Source organism: Myotis davidii, unplaced genomic scaffold (assembly GCF_000327345.1).
Source record: "Myotis davidii unplaced genomic scaffold, ASM32734v1 scaffold355, whole genome shotgun sequence".
Lineage (NCBI taxonomy): Eukaryota > Metazoa > Chordata > Mammalia > Chiroptera > Vespertilionidae > Myotis > Myotis davidii.
This window is the reverse complement of record NW_006286818.1, coordinates 924,213-934,332: the sequence shown is the minus strand read 5'-3', so window position 1 is coordinate 934,332 and position 10,120 is coordinate 924,213. Positions and strand designations below refer to the sequence as shown.

Sequence of the window (10,120 nt, the reverse complement as noted above, 5' to 3'; positions counted from 1 at the left end):
AGAGGTGACCTTGGTTAAAACACAGTGTGCCAAGAAGGTGAGCAAATATATTAAGAACAGTATGCCATATGTGCCAGGTCCCTTGAAACAGCAAGGATGGGCCGGCTCCCGGCAATGCAGGAGGCAGCCGATCCATGACTCTCTCTCGTCATTGATGTTTCTCTCTCTCTCTCCCTCTCCCTTCCTCTCTGAAATCAATAACCATAGCTATGGTTCTTGTGTGACTTAAAGTCAATAAAATATCCAAGATAAATTAATTTAAAGATGGGCCAGCAATGTCTGCATAAGTAATAAAGTCATATATAATTTATAACTTACATATGTATTTCATTAAACTAATTTTTCTTGCTTTAATTGGTAGAGTCCCTAATTGTATTGTTATAATAAAATTTTTCTCATGAAGTATGTTCTATTGCCAGGAATGCTAAATTAAATGACCTTGCTTTTTAAAAAATTTATTGATTTGGGGGGTAGATGGAGAGAGAAACATTGCTTTATTGTTCCACTTATTTCTGTATTCATTGGTTGATTCCTAGATGTACCCTAATGGGGGATCAAACCCGCAACCTTGGTATATTGGGACAACACTAACCAGCTGAGCCACTCAAACAGTACTAATTGACATTTCTTGAATTATTGCTTTTTAGATATTTAAAAGAGTAATTTTAATTTGGAGAAACTTTGACCCACATTGAAATTATTACTGATATTTTTAAAGCAATACTTAGATTCAGAACTGAATCATAAATTTTGTCATGTTCAAACATTATAAAGGAGTCACATATAATAAACATTTTTTTCCAGAAAATGTTTCTTCATCATATAAATCTTAATTGTTTATACTGTCATTTACACCATTTCTTAATGCAATATCTATATCTATTAGGTGTTTCATAAGTTTTACTTTTTTCAAAAAAAATTTAAATATATTTTTATTCATTTGAGAAAGGGAGAGGGAGAGAGATAAAATCATCAATGAGAGAGAATCATTGATTGGCTGCCTCCTGCATGCCCACACTGGGGATCGAGCCTGCATCCTGGGCATTTGCCCTGACCAGGAATCGAACAATGACCTCCTGGTTCATAGGTCGATGCTCAACCACTGAGCAACCCTGTCCGGGCTAAAATTCTTTAATGCTGAAATATTATAAAGAAAACTTCAAAGGCTATGGGGTAGGAGAAAAGTGCACAACCCATTGGCCTCTCCTTCTTCCTCTATGCATTCAAATCCCTCTCTCCCCTTTTCTGTTTTCCCATTTCTTCCCCCTCCTTTTCTGGCAAAAGGAGCCTTTTCGTTCTTTGACCCTAAGAGCATACTGCACAGGGGACACTGCCCCCGTTCTCCCACCTGGCCCACTCTTGGTTTCTCTTGTCCTCTGCTCTTTTGCTGGTGCTCTTTGTATTGGTGGGTGTGGGTAATAGGACAGCCATGGGCTTTGGGGGACCTTTGTCTTTTTTTTTTTCTGTTTATAGAAACACTAAACATTCAATTCCAGAGAAACAAAAATTGCACCTTCCCACTGATCACTACTAAGGGGCATGTCTTCTGCTCCATACCTTTTCTGTTTTTCTTTTTTTTAAGTCAATCAAATTTTACTCAGTTAGTGAGTGAAAATAGAAACCACTTTCTGGTCTTGGAAGCTGTAGCTTCCAACAGCCTGGCTTACCACTGCGTCACCTACTGGGTGGTTCAGTGTTACCCATCCAGGAATTACCTATTCCAGAATTCATATACTGCAGCAGACGCTTAGAGCTAAGGATTTCTACCTTTGCATTGTTCATGAAGTTTTTACTGCAGAACACCTGTTTTCCTTTGAATATTGGTCACATTTTTTTTGTTTCTTCACTTGTTGCCGGGGTCCAACCCCAGCAGGTCCAGGGGTCCCCAAAGGTGTGAACGGAGTCGGCGAAGAAGGAATGACATGGAGACAGTGTTCAGTTGATCAGCAGCCTAGCCAGGATTTCCAGCGAAGTTCTGGTTAGGGTCTCCAGCCAGGTTCTATAGCCATGTTCTCTCGCTAGGTTCTCCAGCCAGGTTCTGTAGCCATGTTCTCCAGCCAGTTTCATTCTAGGTTCTCTTGCCATGTTCTCTCGCTAGGTTCTCCAGTCAGGTTCTGTCACTAGGTTCTTCAGCCAGGTTCTCCAACCTGGTTCTCCAGCCAGGTTCTGTAGCCATGTTCTCTTGCTAGGTTCTTCAGCCAGGTTCTCCAGCCAGGTTCAGTTGCAAGGTTCTGTAGCCAGGTTCTGTGACCAGGTTCTATCCAGGTTCTCCTGCCATGTTCTGTCTAGGTTCTGTCTCTAGGTTCTGTCTCTCTTTTTCTTGTTAATGCTTTTAAAAACAAGAGTTTTTATTTTTACTTACTTATTTATTTATTTATTAAATATATTTTATTGATTTTTTACAGAGAGGAAGGGAGAGGGATAGAGAGTTAGAAACATAGATGAGAGAGAAATATCAATCAGCCGCCTCCTGCACACTTCCCACTGGGAATGTGCCTGCAACCAAGATACATGCCTTTGACTGGAATCAAACCTGGGACCTTTCAGTCCGCAGGCCGACGCTCTATCCACTGAGCCAAACCGGTTAGGCCAAAAACAAGAGTTTTTAATATAAATAAAGTTTTTAAAGTGTGAATAAAAAGAAAATTCCAAAAAGCAAAAACACAGAAAACTCCAAAGAGTAGCATGTCCCTACATTTCTTCAAATCTCTCTTCAATTAAGACTATACCTTAATATTGGCCTGAAGATTCTCTCTATAGATATTAGTTTGGGAATTATTTACATATGAATCTTTTCTTTTATGGCCATGCAGACATTTCCATTTCCTTGTTTTAGTTTCTATACATATATATTTAACTCTATTTTGAAACAGCTTTAAATATTTAGAAAAGTTGGAAGAAGAATCCTTGTATACCCCTTTTCTTAATCTAGAGTCATGGATTATTAACTTCCATTTTGCTTTTTTCTTCAGTTTTATTTTTTAAAAAAAATTGACAGTGTTATAGATGTCTCCCATTTCCCCCGTCTCCCTTTACCCACCTCTCCCAGCTTCTACCCATCCCCCAGGTCTTCACCACCCTATTGCCCATGTCCAGGGGCTTTGCATATAAGTAAGTTCTTTGATTTATCTTTCCTTGTCCCCCACCCCCACAATGAGGTATGTCAGTCTGTTCCATGCCCCCATACTTTGGGTATTATTATTGTTTTTTGAACACTTATCCATTTTATTTTAAAATATTCCCCAAGAAGTCATTTCATTAGATGACTACTAATGAAGGTTACTTATGTATATATATAGTTGTGTATTTCTAAGGTAAATAAATGCAAGTAAGCCATTTTGTTGTTGATTTTTTTTTTAATCTCTTAAGGCCCTGGATGGTGTGGCTCAGTTGGTTGGGCATTGTCCTGTGCATTGAAAGATTGCAGGTTCGATTCCAGTCAGTGCACATCCCCGGGTTTCAGGATCGATCCCCGGTTGGAGATGTGCAGGAGGCAGCCAAGCCATGCTTCTCTTTCACATTGATGTTTCTCTCTCTCTCTCTCTCTCTCTCTCTCTCTCTCTCTCTCTCTCCCTAAAAGACAATTTTAAAATATTTTTAAAAATCTCTTAAGGACTTTTATGTTTTGTGAATTTGAGGAGTTAATGTGATCTTAGTTATTTTTTCCATTATTTTGGTGTTGAAAAAGAAATCTACACAAGTGAAAAAACAATAATAACCCTATATAATAAAGAGCTAAGATGCAAATGGCCATCACACCCTCATGCCAGCACATCATCACTCCATAACGGCTTAGACACTCAACACTGGGGAGAGAGGGATGGGGGCCAACCAGGCACAAATGAGCTAGCGAGTGAGGAATGGGGACAAGCCAGGCACAAAAGAACTTGCAAGAGAGGAATGGGGCCGAAACCGGTTTGGCTCGGTGGATAGACCGTCGGTCTGCAGACTGAAGGGTCCCAGGTTCGATTCCGGTCAAGGGCATGTACCTTGGTTGCGGGCATGTCCCCAGTGGGGGATGTGCAGGAGGCAGCTGATCGATGTTTCTCTCTCATCAATGTTTCTAACTCTCTATCTCTCTCTCTTCCTCTCTGTAAAAAACCAATAAAATTTATAAAAAAAAAAAGAGAGGAATGGGGACCAGCCAGGCTGCAGCCCGGGAGAGGGACAAGCCGCCTGCCCTACAGTCCCAAACACCAGCAGCTGGGGCTGCAGCCTGGGAGAGGGACAAGCCACCTGCTCCCTGGTCCCCCTGCAGCTGTGGCTGACTCAGACGAAGTTGGCCTGGGTTCTGGGTATCTGCGGCGGGTCAGAGGGAGGGAAGCCTGGGTCCCAGGTGCAGGGCAAGGCAGAGGCAGTTAGGGGCGATCAGGTCAGCAGGGGAGCAGTTAGGGGAAATCAGGGCAGGCAGGCAGGCAGGCAGGTTAGTGGTTAAGAGCCAGCGGTCCCAGATTTTGAGAAGCAGTTGGACATCCCCCGATTGGATTGGAGAGGGTGCAGGCTGGGCTGAGGGACACTCCCCTTCCCCCTCTCCATGCATAAATTTCATGCACTGGCCTCTAGTAATACATAAAATCAAAGAGCCAAGACAGACACCCAGCTCCAAAGTGAATTTCCCTCCAGGACTCTTGGCCTTGTTTCTTTGAAGAAGTCCATTTCTTTGGTGAAGCTTTCCTCCTCTTAGTGGTTAGTTGGATGAGTGATCTTGGTGGGTGAATACCTACTGTGTGCTTGGCCTCCTGGGATGGCTGATGGTGGTCATAGTGGCTCACTGACAGAAGCATATACCAGGTGGCAAGGACAACCTCACCGAGTGTGCTGATAACCCTAAGAGGGCGCCATTCTACTTGCTGCAATACCTTCAGGCCGAGGTGGGCTTCGATGGGAGAGAGGGGCCTTGGTATGCACTCCCAGGAGGTGGAGCTGAGTGAAGAGCAGCTGATCCACACCAGGCAGGCTGCTTGGGGAACCAGCTCTGATAGTAGCCAGAAGCCCATCAGGCCACACGGGCATTCTGGCATGTGGGCTGCCAGTGAGGGGCCACACTTACAGCAGCCTTGCTCGTCCGAGTCATTCTCGCAGTCTATCTGGCCGTCACATCTCCAGAACTCAGGAATACAACAGTTGATGCGACCCCCCCCCCACCCCCCGCAGCTGAAGCCCTCCACCTTACAGGTGACAGACTTACATGTCTCCTGGGATTCATCAGACTGGTCCTGGCACTCGGCCCTCCCATCACAAACCCACTTGTAGGCGATGCATGTCCCATCTTGGCACTGGAACTCGTTACTCTCACAATTGCCTTCCACTGCAGGCATCTCTGCGGCGAGCAGCAGGACGGGCAGCCAGCACAGCCTCATGCTCTCCGCGGCGCCCGGCCCCTGTTCGCAGTGTCCGCGTGGCAACCTCGGGCTTCGCACAGCCCGCGGCGACTGAACCTTGGGTATTATTTTGTTGGTCAATTTGTTTTGTTCATTAGATTCCACAAATAAGTGAGATATATGATATTTGTCTTTCTCAGGTTGGCTTATTTCACTTAGCACAATAGTCTCCAGGTCCATCCATGCTGTCCCAAAGGGTAACAGATCCTTCTTTTTTACAGCTGCATAGTATTCCATGTGTAAATGTCCCACAGCTTTTTGTTGTTGTTAATCCTCACCTGAGGATATTTTTCCATTGATTTTTAGGGAGAGTGGAAGAGAGAGAAAGACAGAGAGAAATATTGATGTGAGAGAAACACATCGATTGGTTGCCTCCTGAACGAGCCCTGACCAGGGCCAAGGCTGGGGAGGAGCCTGCAACCAAGGTACCTGCCCTTGACTGGAAACGAACCGGGACCTTTTGGTCCGCAGGCCAATGCTCTATCCACTGAGCCAAACTGGCCAGGGCTCCCACAGCTTTTTTATTCACTCATCTGCTGATGGGCACTTAGGCTGCTTTCAAATTTTGGCTATTGTAAACAAAACTGCAATGAACATAGGGATGCATATATTATTCTGAATAAGTATTTTGGGTTTCTTAGGATAAATCCACAAAAGTGAAATTTCTGGATCACGAGGCAGTTCCATTTTTTAAAAAATATATTTTATTGATTTTTTACAGAGAGGTTGAGGAAACTCCATACTGCTCTCCATAGTGGCTACTCCAATCTGTATTCCCACCAACAGTGCACGAAGGTTCCCTTTTCTCCACATCCTTGCCAACACTGGTTGTTTGTTGATTTATTGATGATAGTCATTCTGACAGGTGTGAGGCGATACCTCATTGTGGTTTTAATTTGCATCTCTCTGACAATTAGTGATGTTGAGTATCTTTTCATATGTCTATTGACCAGCTGCATGTCCTTTTTGGAGAAGTGTTTATTTAGGTCCTTTGCCAATTTTTTTTAATTGGATTGTTTGGGTATTTTGGTGTTGAGTTTTATAAGTTCTTTATAAATTTTGGATATTAACCCCTTATCAGATATATTGGTTAATATATTGTCCCATTCATTTTGTTGATGGTTTCCTTTGCTATGTGAAAACTTTTTAGTATGGTGTAGTCTCATTTGTTTATATTCTCTGTTGTTTCCCTTGCCCAAGGAGAAATAGCAGAAAAATATTGCTATATGAAATGTCTGAGATATTACTATGTATCTTTTCTTCTATGATTTTTATGGTTTTGTGTCCAATATTTAAGTCAACAGAAACATTTCAGACCAGAAGGGATTGGCATTAAATATTCAAAGTGAAAATCAAGGACCTACAACCAAGACTACTTTACCCAGCAAGGTTACCTTTTAAAATTGAAGGAGAAATAAACAGCTTCCCAGACAAGAAAAAGCTAAAGGAGTTTATTACCACCAAATCAGCATTATAAGAACTGTTAAAGGGCCTTCTTTAAGAAGGAGGAGAAGGGGAAGGAAGAGGAGGAGGAGGAGGGGAGGAGGAGGGAGAAGATGAGAAGAAAACAAAAACAGGAATATAATTAAAAGAATAAAATGTCAATAAATGTGTACCTATCAATAATTACTTTAAATGTAAATGGCTTAAATGCTCTAAATAAAAGACAGATAGCTGAACAAATAAGAAAACATGAACCATATACTGGGTCTCCCCAAAAATGTACACACACTTCAACAGCTAATAACTCAACTGATGTTTCTTTCTTTTCAGATTTAACCCATTAGAATGGGTTAAATAATTATTCAAAAGGTGGATACACTTTTTTGGGACACCCTGTATATGCTGTCTACAAGATACCCCCCTCATAATGAAAAGATACACACAGACTAAAAGTAAAGGGATGGCCGAAACCGGTTTGGCTCAGTGGATAGAGCGTCGGCCTGTGGACTGAAGGGTCCCAGGTTCGATTCCGGTCAAGGGCATGTACCTGGGTTGCGGGCACATCCCCAGTGGGAAATGTGCAGGAGGGAGCTGATCGATGTTTCTACTCTCTATCTCTCTCCCTTCCTCTCTGTAAAAAATCAATAAAAAATATATATTAAAAGTAAAGGGATGGAAAAAGATATTTCATGCAAATGGAAATAAAAAAAAAAAAGCTGAGGTAGCAATACTTACATTAGACAAAGTAGACTTTAAAAAAAACAAAGGCCGAGGCCGGTTTGGCTCAGTGGATGGAGCGTCGGCCTGTGGACTGAAGGGTCCCAGGTTCGATTCCGGTCAAGGGCATGTGCCTGGGTTGCGGGCGCAACCCCAGTGGGAGATGTGCAGGAGGCAGCTGGTCGGTGTTTCTCTCTCATCGATGTTTCTAACTCTCTATCTCTCTCCCTTCCTCTCTGTGGAAAATCAATAAAATATATTTTAAAAAAATAAGGACAAAGAATAATACTACATAACAATAAAGGGAGTAATTCAACAAGATACTATAACCCTTATAAACATTTATGTACTCAAGAGAGGAACATCTAAATATAAAGCAGATCTTGATGGATATAAAGGGAGAGATGGACAGTCATAGTAGGGGATTTTAACACCCTGTTGACATCAATGAATAGATCTTCTAGACAGAAAATGCCTAGATTAAGTGGCCTTAAATGGCACACTAGATCAGATGGATTTAATTGATATCTTTAGAGCATTTCACCCAAAACAGCAGAATATACCTTCTTTTCAGTGCACATGGAACATTTTCTAGGAAAAACCACATATTAGGACACAAAACAAATATCAATAATTTAAGAATATTAAAATAATATCAAGCATCTTCTCTGAAACTGGAAATCAACCTCAAGAAAAAACTGAAAAACACACAAAGACATGGAGGCCAAATAACATATTACTAAACAATGAATGGGTTAACAATGAGATCAAAGAAGATATCAAAAGATACCGTGAAACAAATGAAAATGAGGTAAAACAACTCAAAATCTATAGGATGCAGTGAAAGCAGTCCTAAGAGGGAAATCCATAGCATTACAGGCCTATCTCAAAAAACAAGAAAAGTCTTGCCGAAACCAGTCTGGCTCAGTGGATAGAGCGTCCGCCTGCGGACTGAAGGGTCCCAGGTTCGATTCTGGTCAAGGGCATGTACCTGGGTTGCGGGCACATCCCCAGTGGGGGATGTGCAGGAGGCGGCTAATCAATGTTTCTCTCTCATCGATAGTTCTGACTCTCTATCTCTCTCCCTTCCTCTCTGTAAAAAATCAATAAAATATATTTAAAAAAAGAAAGAAAGAAAGAAAAGTCTCAAACAATCTAACTTTACATTTAAAGACACTTGAAAAAGAACAAACAAACCCCAAAGTGAGTATAAGAAAGAAAATAATAAAGATCAGAGCAGAAATAAATAAAATTGAGTCTAAAAAATCAATACAAAAGATCAATGAAACCAAGAGCTAGTGCTTTGAAAAGATAGAAAAGATTGACAAACCTTTAACCAGACTCATAAAGATAAAAAAGAGAGTTTAGCAATAAATTAGAAATGAAAGAGGTGAAGTAACAACTGACACCAAAGTAATACAAAGGATTGAAAGAAAATATTACAAACAACTGTATGCCAAAAAATTGGACAATGGACAAAATGTATAAACTCCTAGAATATACAAGCTTCCAAAACTGAATCAGGAAGAATCGCAGGATCTGAACAGACAGATTACAACCAGTGAAACTGAAGCAGCAATAAAAACACTCCCAACAAAACTTCCCGGACCAGATGGCCTCACAGATAAATTCTACCAAACATTCAAAGAAAAACTAACACATCCTTCACAAACTATGCCAAAATATGCAAGAGGAGAGAAGACTCCCAGGCTCACTTTACAAGGCCAGCATGATCCTAATTCCAAAACCAGATAAAGACACTGCAAAGAACAAAAATTACAGGGCAATATCCCTGATGAACATAATGGATCCAGCAATATTTAAAAAGATCACACACCATGATCAGGTGGGATTTATTCTGGGGATTCAAGGTTGGTACAATATCCACAAATCAATAAACGTGAGACACCACATACACAAAATGAAGGATAAAAACCACATGATCAGCCTGGCTCAGTTGCTGAGCATCAACCTATGAACCAGGAGGTCACAGTTTGATTCCTGGTCAGGACACAGGCCAGGGTTGTGGGCTCAATCCCCAGTGTGGGGTATGCAGGAGGCAGCTGATCAATGATTCTCTCATTGATGTTTCTTTCTCTCTCTCTCCCTCTCCCTCTCTGAAATCAATTCACACACACACAAAAATACTGATCATATCAATAGACAAAGAAAAAGCACTTGACAAAATCCAGTACTCATCTATATACCAGTATATAAAAGCCTAAGTAACCAAATGACTGGTTGACTGGTCGCTATGACACACACTGACCACCAGGGGGAAGCCTCTCAATGCAGGAGCTGCCACCCGGTGGTCAGTGTGCTCCCACAGCAGCAATGCTGCTCAGCTGACCGACCAGCCGCGGTGGCAGCCACTCCCTCCCTCAGTAGTCCTGCAGGTCCAATCTCTGGAGAACGTGCCAGGCACCGAAGGAACTGTGCTTCCGGCACGATCCCGACAGCACCACTGGCCTCCTGGAAGTCAGCCTCTGGCACCATGGCTGCTTCCCCTCCCTAGATGCTCCCCAAGGAAGAAACCATATCAAAGCGGCTGCCAGGTGGCTCCTGACAACCGGTGTGAA

At 42.2% G+C, this 10,120-nt stretch overlaps 1 long non-coding RNA gene across 1 annotated transcript in view; it reads left to right on the top strand.

Annotated features, from left to right (window-relative positions):
- The window catches only part of LOC107182280, a 10,938-nt gene extending 5,816 nt beyond the window's left edge, over positions 1-5,122 (top strand). Inside the window, exons 2-3 of the long non-coding RNA XR_001512996.1 lie at positions 4,013-4,020; positions 5,053-5,122. This is a non-coding gene — a long non-coding RNA (uncharacterized LOC107182280). The remainder of the gene's footprint in view (positions 1-4,012; positions 4,021-5,052) is intronic.
- Positions 5,123-10,120: the final 4,998 nt, after the last annotated feature.